Source organism: Monodelphis domestica, chromosome 3 (genome assembly GCF_027887165.1).
Source record: "Monodelphis domestica isolate mMonDom1 chromosome 3, mMonDom1.pri, whole genome shotgun sequence".
NCBI lineage: Eukaryota > Metazoa > Chordata > Mammalia > Didelphimorphia > Didelphidae > Monodelphis > Monodelphis domestica.
In genome coordinates, this window is record NC_077229.1 from 84,891,127 (window position 1) to 84,908,904 (window position 17,778).

At 35.9% G+C, this 17,778-nt stretch overlaps 1 protein-coding gene across 1 annotated transcript in view; it reads left to right on the top strand.

Annotated features, from left to right (window-relative positions):
* LOC100013358 (olfactory receptor 7D4) overlaps nucleotides 1-17,778 on the top strand; it is a 298,110-nt gene that overhangs the window by 44,796 nt on the left and 235,536 nt on the right. The gene's annotated exons all lie outside the window — the stretch shown is intronic.

The following is a 17,778-nucleotide window of genomic DNA, read 5'->3' on the forward strand; positions in this document are numbered from 1 at the left end:
AAGAAGAACGAATCTAATCACTCTTCCATGTGAGGTAACTTCTTTTTTTCTTCTTACTTTTCCTAACATAATATTCCATTTTTCCAATTACATGCAAAACAATTTTTAATACTATTTTTCCAAAAATTTGAGTTCCAAATTCTCTTCTCTACCTCTCCTCCATCTGCTGCAAGATGGCAAGCAACTTAATCCAGGCGATACATGTGCAATCATGCAAAACATATTTTTGTATTGGTCAAGTTGTGTAAGAAGATGCACATATAAAATAGAAATCATGAAGAAAGTTGAGTGAAAAGTAATATAATCAATCTGTATCCACACTCTATGAGTTCTATTTCTGGGTAAATAATTTACAAAAGATCTGTGTACAATATTGCTCTTACTGTGTGCAAAGTTTTCCTGTCTCTGCTCATTTCACTTTGCATCAATTCATTAAAGTCTTGCCAGGTTTTTCTCAGAGCATGCTGGTCATCCTTTCTTCTATTACAATAGTGTTCCATCACAAACATATACTTTAATTTATTCAGCCATTTTCCAGTTGATGGACATCCTCCTTAGATTCCAATTCTTTGGCACCACAAAAAAAGTGGCTATAAATATTTTTGTATACATAGATCTTTTTTACTTTCCTTTGGTACTGCAGATATAGTAGTGGTAATGTTGAATTAACGAGTATCTATAGGTTTGTAGAATCCTGATTTTTATTTTTCAACTTTTTTTTCTAGACTGGTTGGAGAGGAGAGAATATAGATCAGTTCAGAATTCCATTATTGCATTAGTGTTCCATTTTTTCTTAATCTCTCCCAATAATTGTCTTTTTTTCTTTTCTGTCATATTAGCCAATCTAATAAGTATGAAGTAGTACCTCAGTCTTTTAACAGTGCATTTCTCAATAGTAATTTAGAAGATTTTTTTCACATAACTAAAGAGAGCTTTGGTTACTTTCCCTAAAACATTCCTGGTCATATCTTTTGACCATTTCTCAGTTGGCAGATGACTTTTACATTTTGGATTTAGTTTTTTAATTATTTGAGAAATGATGTCTTTATCCGAGAAGCTTGTTGTGAATTTTTTTCATACTTACATTTTCTGTGAGTTTCCCTCCTCTGTTTTTCCTCTTCTCATTTTCCTTTCACTCTATCTATCCTCAAAAGTTTTTTTTTTGTTTTGACCACCACCTCCTTCAACTCTTGTTGCTGTAACAGTATTATTCCTCCCTTCTAACAGGATCTCCTTTTCTTCCTAATTTCTTGTAAAGCAGAATCAATTGCTTTTTCCAGCTAATTCCAATGAAAATGAAGTTCAATTGCTACCCCCTCAATTTTCCCACTATCCTATCTACTGTAAAAACCTCTTTTCATGCCTCTCTTAGGTGACATAATTAACCAATACTATGTCACCCTTCCTCTGTCTGAATTCTTTTTATGCAATCCTCTTTCTCATGCCTTAATTATTTTTTAGTCATCATCTCATCATAGTCAATTTACATCCCTGCCATTTTTCTATGAATACTTCTTCTAACTGTCATAATAATGGTAAAGTTCTTAAAATTTTAAATATCTTTCAGTATAGGAATGTAAAAAATGTATCCTCATTGAAACTCTTATCAGTTCTGTATTCTATGTATCATTTTATGCTTCTCTGGAGTCCTGAATTTGAAAGTTAAATTATTTATTCAGCTTTGGTCTTTTCATCAGGAATGCTTGCAAGTCCTTGATTCCTTGGAATATCCATTCCCTGCCAAAGATAATACTCAGTTTGTTGGGTAGTTGACTCTCGGCTTTAATCCTAATTCCTTTGCCCTATACAAATTAATATTCCCAGTCTACCTCTCCTCTAATGTAGAGACTACTAAATCTTGTGTTATCCTGACTGTGGCTCCATGATATTTGAATTGCTTCATTTTGGCTGCTTGCAATATTTTCTCCTTAATCTGAGAGTTCTGGTATTTGGGTATAAAATTCCTGGGAGTAAACCTTTTGGGATATCTCTTAGGAGGTGCTTGATGGGTTCATTCAATTTTAATTTTTCCCTCTGGTTCTAGAATATCTGGGCCATTTTCCTTAGTAAATTCTTAAAAGATAATGTCTAGGTTCTTGTTTTTATCATGAATTACACATAGGCCAATAATTCTAACATTATCTCTTCTGGACCAATTTTGTAGGTCAGTTGTTTTTCCAAAGATATTTTTCATCTTTTCATCTATTTCCTCACTCTTTTGATTTTGTTTTATTTTTTTCTTCCTGTCTCATAGAAGCAAAAGCTCCCACTTGCCCAATTCTAATTTTTATGGAATTATTTTCTTCAGTAGACTTTATGTCTTCTTTTCCATTTGGTCAATTCTACTTTCTAAAGAGCTCTTCTGTTCAGTGAATTTTTGTATATCTTTACTCATTTGGCCAATTCTACTTTTTAGGAAGTTCTTCTGTTCAGTAGACTTTTGTTCCTCTTTTATAATTTGGCTTATTTTCTTTTTTAAGATATTATTTTTTTCAGAAATTCTTTGTGCCTCCTTTACCAAAATGACTACTTTTTATGATTTACTTTCATTATTCTAATTTCTGTTCCCATTTTTCTACCTCTTTTATTTGATTATAAAATTCCTTTTAGAGTTCCTTCAGGAATTGTTTTTGGACTTGAGGCCATTTCATATTTTTCACTGAGGCTTTGGATGTGGCATTTTTGACTTTGCTGTCTTCTATAATATTACTTTACTCTTCCCTAGCTCCCTAGTAAATATTTACAGTGTTTTTTGTTATTTGTTTATTTTCCAGTCTATTTTTTTTACTTTATGTTTATTAATATTTTTAGAGACACTATCTTCATTTCATAGTTATTTTTTATTAAATAGCAAGACACTGGACAGGGGGAAAGAGAGCGAGCGAGAGAGAGAGACAGAGAGATTCAGTGAGTGAGAAACACACACACAGACAGAGAGAGAGAGGCTGAGAGAGAGAGAGAGAGAGAGAGAGAGAGAGATAGAGAGACAGAGAGACAAAGAGACAGAGGGACAGAGGGACAGAGGGACAGAGAAGCGACTTCTCTGGCTAGCTGGGAAAGTGAATGCCTGAGGCAGCCTGGATAACCCATTCTTCTAGCCAACTTCTCCATGAGCAACTGAGCAAGCCAAGAGCCAGAGCAGCCTCCTGAGTCTCTGGTTCCCAGAAAAAGTCCCAAATTTCTGTCCCCTCTGTTAATTTATGCCCTTTGTGAGGTTTCTTGTTCAGGTCTCTCTGATTGAAAGACTCAAACCTCAATCAGGACAAGAAGCAGGTCTTTTGGATGCAAAGAGATGTGGCTATCCAGAATGGGTACAAGCACAGGAATACTTTCTTCCACTCTCTCCTTTGCTATTTCACCACCCAAGAGAGTTCTTGTCTATAGATAAAACAAGGAGCAGGTGTTCATCCTTCTAGTTTTTACATCTAGACAAAAGAAGGGAAGACCCAAAATATCCTCAGAAGCAGATATAGAAAACACATTAAAATTTTATATTTTTATATTAAAAATACAAATAATTCTTATGATTATTACCTAATAGTATAATTTTGATTGTGGAAATCCTATCTACTCCCATTATTTTCTTTGAGATTTTACTCCTTTTCTTAATATGAAATAATTTTGTTACTATATATATATGCATATATGTATATATACATATATATATGTATATATATATATATATATATATACTTATTATTTGTCTTAGAACTGATATGTTTTTTAGTTCCAAAGTTCCAAAAGCAGTAAAGGCCAGGCAACAGGGGTTAAGTGACTTTCCTAGGATAACACAGCTAGGATGTCTCTGAATCCAGATTTGAAACCAGGATGTCCTGTCTCCCAGGCTTGGCTCTTTATTCACTGACCCATCTAGTTGCCCCAATTTTGTAAATATTTAAATACTTATATTAAATGGGTAGTTCAATGATGCAGCAAATAGAACACTATACTTGGAGTCAGAAAGACTCATTTTCCTGAGTTCAAATATGGCCTTAGACACTTCCTAGCTGTGTAATTCTGGACAAGTCCCTTAACCCTATTTGCCTTGGTTTCCTAATGTGTCACATTATCTAGAGAAGGGAATGACAAACCATTCCAGTGTCTTTGCCAATAAAACCCTAAATGTGGTCAAGAACAGTTTGGAATGACTAAATATGGCTAAGCAACAACATCACATCCAACATTTGTAACTTAATTACCATAGTGATAAATATGTAAGTTAATTTAAGCATTTTAGCATGTTTTATATTGACATAGTATAACCATGAGCAATCAAATTTTCATAAATCATTAAAGTCATTTGTTATGTTTAAAGAGGTTTTTTGTAGTGTTCTAGAGTGATTTGGTCCATTTACTTCTTTTGAAGTGATTTTGAAAAGAATTTCCCTTTTTATTATTTTCCTAAGATTTTATTATTGTATATAGAAATGTTAACAAATTTGTCAATTCACTTTGTATCTTGCCTTATTGTTGAAGGTATTGTCTCAATTTCCTTCCAGTTCTCTGGGATTTCTAAGTAAACCATCATTTTCCAAGTTGGATAATGTCATCTTTTTCTATCATTGTTTCCACATTTATTTTTTCTCTTGCATTATTGCTATCTTTAGTAGGTACTATATGATGTCAAGTACCAGTGAGCGGTATTTGGGGAAGCTTATATAGTTTTCCCATGGTAATAAATGCCAAATTTTTTGACATACATATTTTAAAATTGCATTTTAATGTATCTAGCCAGAAATAAAGTCATACATGAAGGATATCATTGAAAGCTAAAGGCTGATTTTTTTATATATTTTTAAAGTAATAGTCTGTTACAGATGTGTGAAATTAATATGTAATCAGCTTTTCATGTTCCAAGAGTAATATGCAAATGTCAATTCTATTATATATTTATTGAGTTCAGAATGAAAATTAAAATTTATTTAAAAACTCAAAATTAGGGACTTCCATGTAAGCATGGCAGCAGTCTAAATCCAGGTCACTTCCTCTCCCCAGCACACACCAAGAAAGACTACCCCAAAAGATCTAAAAAGTTGAAGAACAGAGGAACTGTACAGTAGGGCACAGCATTGAAGGTTCATGGGATTGGAGATTTTCCAATCTATAAGAGGGTGAAAAAGCTTCCACCCAAATATGAGGTGATCCATCCTCCCCCACCACACCTACGGAGCCAGATACAGAGCCAGCGCATGCCAAAATGAGCAAGCAAAGGGCACCCTTAGAGTGAGCAAGGGGAACCTCTAGGTCCTCGGGAGCTCACTAGGACTGCCAGGGACATACTCCTGAAAGCAGCTAGGCAGGAAACCCCAGTGCTTGAGGGAGCATAGACCTCAGGTGCTCAGAGCCAGTGCACCCGCCAGAACCAGAGACTGAGGGAGGAGCACCACTAGAATGAGCAAGGGGCACTTCTAGGTCCTTGGGAGCTGACTAGGACTGCTGGGGACTTACCCCTGAAAGCAGCTAGACCAGAAACCCAGGTGGGAAGGAGAGTGTAGACCTTGAGCACCCCTGGGACGGTAGCACAGAGAAGAGCTGCAAAGGACTGCAGAGATTTGAAAGCTTGCCTCAGGCAAAATCCTTGCTCCTTAACTCCATAAACAGAGAACCTGCCCAGTTCACTCAGATTTCTGACTAAAAAGGGAAGTTAAGACATCCATGAAAATGACTAATTGTGCACAGGAGCCTCAAAATCCTTCCAAAACACAACAACAACAACAACAAAACAGTCACACTCGAAAATTTTTTATGGAAGAAAAACCCAGGCTACAGCGGAAATACTAGACAAAATTCAAACAAAGGTAAAACTTAAAAAAAAAAAAGAAATAGCCCACAAGCCCTGGAAGAATTTCAGTTGGAGCTCATTAAAAAGATAGAAGCCCTTTGGGTACAGCAGTGGGAAATGGTTTAAAAAATGTAGAAATCATAGCTGAATACAAAAAGGTTAAAGCAGAAAACCAAAGGATTATAACAGAAAACCAGTCTTTAAAATCCAGTATTAGGCAATTAGAAGACAATGATCTTGCAAAACAGCAAGAATTAATACAGCAAAGTCAAAAGACTGACAAAATAGAAGAAAACATAAAATATGTCACTGACAAGGTGACAGATCAGGAAAACACAGGAAGGAGAGACTATTTGAGAATCATTGGTCCACTTGAATAGCCAGAAATAAACAGAAATCTTGACACCATACTACAAGAGATCATCCAAGAAAACTGCTCTGAAGCTCTTGAACAAGGGGGGAAAATAGACATTGAAAGAGTTCATAGAACATCCTCTACACTAACCCCCCCCCAAAAAAAATAATTCCCAGAAATGTAATTGCAAATTCCATAGCTTTCAAGCTAAGGAGACAATCCTACAAGGAGCCAAAAAGAGACAATTCAGATACAAAGGAACACCAATCAGGATCACACAAGAACTGGCAGCTTCCACACTAAAGAGCCGCAAGGCCTGGAAAACAATATTCAGAAAGGCAATAGAACTGGGTCTTCAACCAAGAATCACATATCCATCAAAACTGACTATACACTTCCAGGAGAATGTATGGGCATTCAATAAAATAGAAGATTTCCAAGTATTTGTAAGGAAAAGAGCAGAACTGAGTGGAAAGTTTGATATCCAAACACAAAGGTCAAGAGAAACTTTAAAAGTTAATATGAAAAAGAGAGATAAGGAGAAAAATGTCCTTTTTAAATTCAAACTTTCTTTATTAAAGGCTACAATGAGAACAAATTATATATATGGAGAAAATGTTATTTGTAACTCTCAAAATTTTTCATTATTATAGTAAATAGAAGAATAATTCATAGGAAAGATTGGGGCATTAAAGGCTAAAAATGTTATGCAGAAAAGGGGTTGGGGGGAATTGATGATGGTACCAAGAGATACTTGAAGAAATAAAATAAATAGAATAATCTTTGTCACACAAAGATACACATGGGAAGGGGATGGGAAGAATACTCTTATAAGGAGAGGAAGGGAGTGCTAATTGGTAATACTCGAACATTACTCTCAGGGAAATTAATTCTGAGAGGGAAGAGCATCTAGATCCATTGGGATCTTGAAGTCTATTTTATCCTACAGAGTAAGGACGAAGGGGCAACTAAGGGGGTAGGGGGAAGGAGATCAAAAATATGATAAAAAAGATAAAAATTATGAGGGAAGGGAAGGGGGAGGGAACTTAATAGACCCTAAAAAAACAAGAAGGGAAGAAAAAGGGAGGGGCCAGAAAGGGAAGCATATCAAGGGAGGGGAATAGTGGAATTGACTAAAAGTAAACCACTGGGTTAAAAGGATATAGCAAAAGAAGAAAGGACAGAACTAGGAGAGTATATCAAAATGCTAGGGAATTCAAAAGTGACAATCATAACTTTGAATGTGAATGGGATGAACTCACCCATATAATGTAGATGAATAAGAGTGTGGCTTAGAATCCAGAATCCTACCATATGTTGTCTACAAGAAACACACATGAGGTGAGTAGATACTCACAAGGTCAGAATTAAAGTGTGGAGTAAGACCTATTGGGCCTCAACTGACAGAAAGAAGGCAGGAGCTGTAATCATGTTAACTGACAGAGCTAAAGTAAAAATAGACATGATTAAAAGGGATTGGGAAGGTAAATATATCCTGATAAAATGAAATATAGATAATGAGGAAATATCACTAATCAACATGTATGCACCAAATGGTATAGCACCCAAAATTTTAATGGAGAAAATAGTAGAATTAAAGGAGGAAATATAGAGTAAAACTATACTAGTGAGAGACCTGAACCTACCACTATCAAATTTAGATAAATCAAATAAAAAAATAAATAAGAAAGAGGTAAAAGAGGTGAATGAACTCTTAGAAAAATGAGTTAATATATAAATGGAGAAAAATAAATAGGGACAAAAAAGGAATACATCTTCAATTCAGCAGCACATGGCACATTCACAAGGATTGACCATACACTAGGTCACAGAAACATGGCATACGAATGCATAAAAGCAGAAATAATAAATGTAACGTTTTCAGATCATAAGGCAATAGAAATAATGATCAGTAAGGGAGCATGGAGAGCCAAATCAAAAATTAATTGGAAATTAAATAATATGATTCTCCAAAATCAACTAGAGAACAAATCATAGAAACAATAATTTCATTGAAGAAAATGACAATGATGAGACATCCTTTCAAACTCTATGGGATGCAGCCAAAGCAGTAATCAGAGGTAAATTCATATCCCTGAGTACATATATTAACAAATTAGGGAGGGCAGAGATCAATGAATTGGACATACAAATCAAAAAACTTGAAAGTGAACTAATTAAAACCCCCCAGAAGAAAACCATATTAGAGATCCTTAAAATTAAGGGAGAAATTAATAAAATCAAAATTGATGGAACTATTGAACTAATAAATAAGACTAGAAGCTGGTATTTTGAAAAAACAAACAAAATAGACAAAGTATTGGAAAAATCTAATGAAAAAGAGGAAAGAGGAAAAACAAATTAACAGTTTCATGGATGGAAAGGGAGAACTCACCTCCAATGAAGAGGAAATTAAGGCAATAATTAAGAACTATTTTGCCCAATTATATGGCAATAAATATTCCAATCTAGGTTATATGGATGAAAATTTACAAAAATATAATTTGCCTAGATTAACAAAAGAAGAAATAGAATTCTTAAATAATCCCATATCAGAAAAAGAAATTGAATAGGCCATCAAAGGACTCACCAAGAAAAAATCCCCAGGGCCCGATGGAGTCACAAGTAAATTCTATCAAACATTCAAAGAACAGCTAATCCCAATACTATACAAACTATTTGACATAATAAGCAAAATTCACCAAATTCACTTTATGACAAATTCATGGTACTGATCCCAAAGCCAGGCAGGCCAAAAATGGAGAAAGAAAATTACAGACCAATCTCCTTAGTGAGCATAGATGCAAAAATCTTAAACAGGATACTAGCAAAAAGACTCCAGCAAGTCATCATAAGGGTTATTCACTATGGTCAGGTGGAATTTATTCCAGGAATGCAAGGATGGTTCAATATCAGGAAAACCATCCACATAATTGAACATATCAACAAGCAAACCAACAAAAACCACATTATTATCTAAATAGATGCAGAAAAAGCCTTTGATAAAATACAACACCCATTCTTATTGAAAACACTAGAAAATATAGGAATAGAAGGGCCTTTCCTAAAAATAATAACCAGTATATATCTAAAGCCATCAGAAAACATCATCTGCAATGGGGATAAACTAGATGCATTCCCAATAAGATCAGGAGTGAAACAAGGATGCCCATTATCACCTCGATTATTTAACATTGTTCTAGAAACACTAGCAGTAGCAATTAGAGAAGAAAAAGAAATTGAAGGTATTAAAATTGGCAATGAGTAGACCAAGATATCACTCTTTGCAGATGAGATGATGTTTTACTTAAAGAATCCTAGAGAATCAACCAGAAAGCTAGTAGAAATAATAAACAACTTTAGCAAAGTTGCAGGATACAAAATAAACCCACAAAAGTCATCAGCATTTCTATATATGTCCAAAACATCTCAGCAGCAGGAATTAGAAAGAGAAATTCCATTCAAAATCACCTTAGACAATGTAAAATACTTAGGAATCCATCTGCCAAGGCAAATACAGGAACTATATGAACACAACTACAAAACGCTTTCCATACAACTAAAACTAGATTTGATCAATTGGGAAAAAAAATTAACTGCTCATGGGTAGGACAAGCTAACATAATAAAAATGACCACCCTACCCAAACTTATCTATCTATTTAGTGCCATACCCATTGACCTTCCAAAAAACTTTTTTACTGAATTGGAAAAATCATAACAATGTTCATTTGGAAGAACAAAAGATCAAGGATATCCAGGGAAATGATGAAAAAAAATGTGTAGGAAGGAGGATTTGCAGTCCCAGATCTCAAAGTATACTATAAAGCAGGGTCATCAAAACAATTTGGTACTGGCTAAGAGACAGAAAGGACAATCAGTGGAATAGACTTGGGGTAAATGACCTCAGCAAGACAGTCTATGACAAACCCAAAGACCCCAGCTTTTGGGACAAAAATCTGCTATTTGATACAAACTGCTGAGAAAATTGGGAAACTGTGTGGGAGCTATTAGGTTTAGATCAATACCTCACACCCTACACCAAGATAAACTCAAAATTGGTGAAGCACTTGAATGTAAAGAAGGAAACAATAAGTAAATTATATGAACACAGAATAGTATTACATGTCAGACCTTTGGGAAGGGAAGGATTTTAAAACCAAGCAAGACTTAGAAAGAGTCACAAAATGTAAAATAAATAATTTCAACTACATCAAATTAAAATGGTTTTGTACAAACAAAAACAATATAACCAAAATCAGAAGGAAAACAACAAACTGGGAAACAATGTTCCTAACAAAAAACCACTGAGAGAGGTTTAATTACTCAAATTTACAAAGAGCTAAATAAATTGTACAAAAATCAATCCATTCTCCAATTGATGAATGGGCAAGGGACATGAATGGGCAGTTTCAGTTAAAGAAATGAAAACTATTAATAAGCACATGAAAAAGTGTTCTAAATCTCTGATAATCAGAGAGATGCAAATCAAAACAACTCTGAGGTATCACCTCACACCTAGCAGATTGTTCAACATGACAGCAAAGGAAAGTAATGAATGCTGGAGGGGGTGCGGCAAAATTGGGACATTAATGCATTGCTGGTGGAGTTGTGAATTGATCCAACCATTCTGGAGGGCAATTTGGAACTATGCCCAAAGGGCGATAAAAGACTGTCTGCCCTTTGATCCAGCTATAGCACTGCTGGGTTTGTACCCCAAAGAGATAATAAAGAAAAAGCCATGTACAAGAATATTCATAGCTGCACTCTTTGTGGTGGAAAAAAAAAAGCTGGAAAATGAGGGGATGCCCTTCAATTGGGGGATGACTGAACACATTGTGGTATATGTTGGTGATGGAATACTATTGTGCTCAAAGGAATAATGAAGTGGAGGAATTCCATGGGGACTGGAATAATCTCCAGGAAGTAATAGTAGTAGTAGTAGTCTCTCGGTAACTGAGGATGACTATTGTCTTTGTGTGTTTTTGTGCACAAAGACACTTGTGCATGAAGATTTAAGTGGAAAAGTCGATGCACAGAGACAGTCCCACTCTCTTGGCGTTGGAAGCCTGGGTCCAGTGGCACAAAAAGTCGTTACATCTGGAGACTTCCTCAGCTGCATTGGATGGCCATGTTGTCTTTTGTGCTCCAACATGCCCTAAGCACTCCACAGTGCCTTGCTGCATCTCCATCTCAGCTGTTGAACCTTCTTGCTGGTTTCTTCCACCTGTTCCGTCAAAGCAGTCTTCACATGCTGGGTGAGCAAAGCCCTAGTTCACCAGGGGTCGACGACCCGATGGCTACCCTCACAAGGTTTAGCCGGCCTGTCAAAGCCGTTGCCTGGGGTGTGGCCGCTGCCACTTGCTAGCAGCTACTGGGAGCCACAAGTGAGAGCTGGGTGTCAAGTGAGGGTCAGAGGCTGGAGAGCTGCCCTAGGAGGGCACGACAAGCCCTCCATACCAAAGATATTACTCCTCCCTGAGCACCCCATACACCCCTCTCCAGGAAGTAATGCAGAGTGAAAGGAGCAGAACCGGGAGAACATTGTGCCCAGAGACTGATACACTGTGGTACAATTGATCGTAATGGACTTCTCCATTAGTGTCAATGCAATGTCCCTGAACAATCTGCAGGGATCTAGGAGAAAAAACACTACCCACATTCAGAGGAAAAACTGTGGTAGTAAAAACACTGAAGAAAGGCAACTGCTTGATTACATGGGCCGAGGGGATATTTTGGGGGATGTAGACTCTAAATGAACATCCTAGTGCAAATATCAACAACTTGGGAATGGGTTTGCATCAAGGACACATGTGATACCCAGTGGAATTGCATGTCAGCTATGGGAGGGGTGTCAGGAAGGGAGGGAGGAAAAGAAAATGATTTTTGTATTAAAGAAATAATGTTTGAAATTTACCAAATAAAAATAATGTTTAATGAAAAAAAAAGTTACTTGGTTTTGACGACTTTGCCCCCCATTGTAAAAAGACTATGTGTAAGGAGCATCAGAACTTCAATTTGAATATCCTTAAAGTAAAAGTTCCTATCAAACCACTAACAAATCAAAAGACAACCTGAGGAAGTTAGGGCTCTATCAGGTAAAGTCCTGCTCACTGGTTACTGTGATTCCAAAGGCCCCAGCCAGAATGCCATGCTCTAGGAAGTGATAGTCTTAAAGAATCAAAGCAGGAGTCATTCCATATAAAAGATTTTTCCTCTAGGGTGTTGAACAAATTGCAGCTATCTAAAGACATGACCAATGCAAATGCTGCACATTTAGCCAATAATAAACAGATGTCTTTACACACACCAAAAAAATAAATAAATAAAAACTCAAAATGAGTCCACTTTTGCAGAAATGTCCCATTCATTCGTTTTTTTTTTTTATGTTTTTCACCATATGTGTTACTCTACCAAAAACAATTTTTACATTTACTAATGTAATGATGTGGATTGGAGAACTTACCAAATATAACTTAATTGTTTTTTAAATGTTTAATGTATTTAATATTTGAGGCATAAGTCACATTTTGTCCTAGCAAAAAACTTTCAGGATACCCTGCTACTATTAGAATTTTATTTAAATTTTTGTTTTCAACAATATTCCTTAGTGACATACTGTTCTTAGTGATATATGGTTTTAAAGTTCTTTTTCTTAGCTTTATTCCTATTGAATTTTCTCATAACAAGAATTTGGTAATTTTTCCCACAGTTTTTGATAAGAATTTATGTAGCATAAATATTAATTGCTCTTTAACGATTTGATAGCACTGATGTGTAAATATGTCCAGAGCAAACTTAAAAAATTCTTTTGTTTATTATTCAATTCAATCATGGGAAATTGAGTTGTTTATTCTCAAAATGTTGGTTATTTTGTATAAGCTACACTGGGTATATGCCTTTGGACAAGTCACTTCAACTCTCTGAACTTCAGGTTTTCCTCTGTAAAATAAGGATAATAATATCATGAAATGAGCCTTTATGTGGAAGAGGCATGAAGAGAGAAAGGTTTTGAAGGACAAGACAAGATGCAAGAGACTAAGCTGTGGCCATGTTTTGTCAATCAAGACAAAGATTCTAAAAAGGAATGCTCCCTGAAGGAGTGGCAGTTGAGCTGCCAAAGGGGGAGGGGCTAAGAGTGGCTTTCTCTCTCTCTGGCAGTTGAGGCTGGCAGTTGACGCTGGCTGAAGACTCTGATTGTGCTGGCTTGTTTGGGGGGTTTTCTGATCAAGGGGAGACCCCTGAGCTCTCTGAGATCTTGACTGATCAAGAGTTGGGGTATTTCTGACCACAGTGAGAGGAGAAAGAAGAAGAAACTTGGCTTTTGAATTTTTCGTCTCTTTCTGGGAGTTTAAGCTGGCCAGAAGATCTGAGCTGTTGTCTTCCATTTATCCAGCTGTTCCTCTTCTCACCTTTGTTACTAGACTATTTCCATAACCCTCTCAAATTCCCCTCATAGATTAGGGAAACTCTCATCCCACTTTCCTCAGTTTCCCATCCTGTTATCCCAATAAACCCCTATTTGAAAAAGGAAAAGAAAGAGGATCTTCATAGTTCACTTAGGGGGAAGGGAAGAAGTCAAAGGTTTCAAGAAGAATTGGGAGGTGAAGGGGAGCAGGGAGCAGAGGGTTGGAAAAGGGAGGGAGTGAGGGAGGAAGGAGGTTAGGAAATAGATTGATCCATCAGCCATCAGTAGGGATCAATAGGCAAACCTCAGAGTAAACCCCAGAGCATCCCTGTGTGCCAGTATCCCTGTGTGGCAGCATTCCCCTACTAGTGGTGTCTCTCATCTATCCCCATTGTAACTAGGAGATCCTCAGAGTGGTTCCCCTCTAGCAGCTCTCTCTAGTCATAAGCCAGAAGACAGCAATCAGTTCAAGAAGAAAGTTTCTCTCAGTTTACTTTTCTATATTTCAAGCAAGTAATAGTTTTCTATCAGTTTACATATTCTATTTCTAGTGCCAGAGCATTCAGTCATTGCAACAAGTAATAGTGTCACCACAGACTCACCTCAGTTTAAATATTCTATTTCAATTGGCACCCCAGATGGGTGTGTTCCCCTGTAGTTGCTCTCACTAGTCATAAGCCAGAGGACAGCAGTCAGTGCAACAAGAAACAGTTTCCCTCAGTTTACCTTTCTCTCTCAATCAGTAATAGGTTTCCCCCCCCAATTTACTATATTTTATTTCATTTAAAATATTTTTCCAATTTTAAATAATTGTATAATTATTAATAATTAATATTTCAGTAGATATTGTTCTGCTTCTTTTAATTCTAAGTTTGGCTAACATAAACTTCTGTTTAGGTGGTACTGCTCATTCTTCTTTCCCCCTCAGTTTTACTTAATATTTTTAAATTGTTCTCTCTCTTTTATGTGATTACTTTAATCAGATATTTAACCTCTGATGTTGGAATTAATGCCATTTAGTAGCAGTTATAGGGAAGTAAATTTTGACTTAATCTAACGAAGACTTTCTCCACAATTAGAGCACTTACTTAAACAATGGGTATTGCCACTTTATTTAACAACTTCCTGTAACTGGAAGAGTTGAGGCAGAAGATGAATAACTATTTTTTCAAGGATATTTTTAGATCTATAGAGAATTATTTCAGGATTTAAGAAATTGGAGTAGAGGACCTTTAAGGTCTCATCTATGATTTAATAGTTAATATGAGAAAGATAGAGTGTGTCAAGGACAAGTCAATTCATATCGAGTATACCATGTACCATTTAAAGCTTATATTCCACAGATCAGGGAAAATTAAAAAATATATATATATAGCTAGGGACAACTAGGGAGTGTCAGAGGTTGATAACTCTGGGTCTATCTAAGATAAAGATCTGAGTGCCCTCATCAGAAGTTGAAATCTCAAGTTCTGTCTGGGAATGGGTCCAAGTTCCCTTTCCTTCACATTCTTTTCACTTTTCATAACAATATTCCATAAACCCAGATGATACTTGGAATCATTATCTTCTACCCCAGCTGCCATATTTACATTCTTGTTACACTTTCCCGTAGATTTTTCTCACAGACGATTGCTTTTGCTTTCTGTAATTTTTGCCTTTAAAAGATGTAACCAATTTGCATTAAACTTGTACTCATTCTGCCATTAGCAGGTGAGACTCTTCCAACCTCACACTGCATCTTTTGATTCATATCTTCTCCCCTAGCCCTTTCCTATAGGTGAGGCCCTTCGACCTTTGTATTTCTCCTTATTTTTTTCCCTCATCCTTACCTAGGAAACTCTGGTCCCAGTCCTTCCCCCCAGAGGGGCATTTATAAAGGGGCTCAGTGGATACAGAGCCAAACCTGAAGCTGTTAGGGCCTGTGTTCTAATCTGTCCTCAAATACTTTGTAGTTGTATGATCCTGGACAAGTCACTTAACTCCAAATATTTAACCCTTATCACCCTTCTGCTTTAGGACCAATACTTAGTATTGATTCTAAGACAGAAAGTAAAGTTTTAAAAGGTTATGTATATATGTAACACACACACACACACACACACACACACACACACACATATATATATATATATATAACACATATATATATATAACAGATCAAGTTGCTTACCATCTCCGGGAAGAGGTAAGGAAGGGGAGGTAGACAATTTGGATCATATAACTTAGAAAACTTATGTGGAAATTTGTCATTACATGTAATTGGTAAAATAAAATATCTTCACAAAAATGCATTTGGATAAGTAAATATATAATATATGCAGTGAATTTGGTAGTAATTGAAGGTAACTGGATCTACTGGGGAAATCATGAATTGTTTTTGGATTTGGCACTTGAACTCAGCATTGAAAAGAGGTAGGGAATACAAGATGGAAAGGAGAATATGTACTAACATCTGTTTCATGCATGGACACTGAAGAAAGGGACAGAACATTATTACAAATAGGTGAGTTTGACTGAAGGTAGAATATGTTGGGTCAGGGATGTAAAATCAGCAAAGAACATAATATATAATTAGATTAAGAAGCGTTTTAAATTTCATAGGAGATGACCTTTTGTCTTAGTATATAATAGGGAACCAGTGAAGCATCTTAAGTATATTAGTGATATATTCAGACCCATGTTTGAGAATTATGATGATAAAGATGATCATGAAAGCAATCATACTTTCAACTGATATAAATATATATATATATACACACACATATAATGTTTTATATGGAAATGGAATTGATCTAACTTTATCAAAGGCTATGTCACCAGATATCTATTTCTTTGAAGTACACCTAAATTAGAAAGACTTCACCTATAGTGTCAGGCAAAGGAAAAAGAAGCTCATCAAGAAAATGCTGAATACTCTGTGATGATTTTTTTCAACATCTCCCACTCATAATGCTTTTGTGCTAATGAATGGAAGAGTTAGGACATAGACTCACAATGATGAAATCCCATACTGGTTTTCTCTAATTTCTTCTTTCTTTTCTTCAGCTACATATCATTTCATAGTTTACAAAACTTTTTCATATACAGTGTTTCATTTGATGTAGAGGAAAAAAGTCTGTCTGGTAGTTAGGACTGGCTTTCCAATTTCCAGTTCAGAAATGAAGAAGTCAAGGGTTAAAGACATTACATTATTTTGCCAGTGACATATAGATTATAAGTGATACACAGAAGGCCAAGAATAGTGACAATAAAAAAATGTCAAAGTCTTTTGTAGTCAAAAAGAGCAGAGTGAGTTAGTAAGGTAGGAACATTCATGTCCATCAATTAGCATTTATTAAGTACCTATTATATGTTAGTCACTGTGCTAAGCTTTGGGTATGCAAAAAGAAGGGAAAAAATAGTCCCTGACCTTAAGGACCTCACACTCTAAACAGAAGAAATAACAGAAAAAGGAACATATGCCTTCAGGATATAAAGAAAATATATAGGATATCATCCACAGAGAGCAGACAATAAAAGTGAGAGGATTGGGGGAAATTTCCAGTGAAAGATGGGATTTTTGAAAAGTTGAGACTTAAAAGAAGCAAAAGAAGATTGTATAGAGAGTTAAGTAGAGTGTTATAGGTAAAGTTAAGTGTGTGCATAGAGCAGAGGCAGGCTGACAGCAGAATGAGAAATTCTAAAATTCTACTGGGGAAGCATCAGTTAGCTGATACTGCGATTTATTTTCTCTTTACATTGAGAGGGACTGGATACCTTCCTTTGCTTGCTGTGATGTATCTGGAGTTCTCCATCATACCTACTTCCCAGTACCTGATTGAACCATATGTTAAGCTTCTTGAGTGATACTGTTCATTTGAGTCATCTGTCTGTGAGATTCTGGTTGAGATTTTGTTGGATCCAAACCATCTCCTAGGGCCCTGTCCTGCCTAGCTGCTTAACTCCCTCCATTACCACAAAAAGGGTGGCTTGTTTTGAGTTAATGTAGGATATTTATATTATATATGGGTCCATAGATAGATAGATAGATAGATAGATAGATAGATAGATAGATAGGTGAACTTAGTATAGCTGAATCCAAAAAGATTCCTAGTGACAGGACATTTAGATCTGGTGGGATTTAGATATATACTTTTAGGTTAAGGTTTCCAATTACCTTCTTACCTTTCCCTAATTAAAATTAAATAACTTTTATATATCATCTTAGTGGGTATGTGTCTTCTCAGGCTCTAAC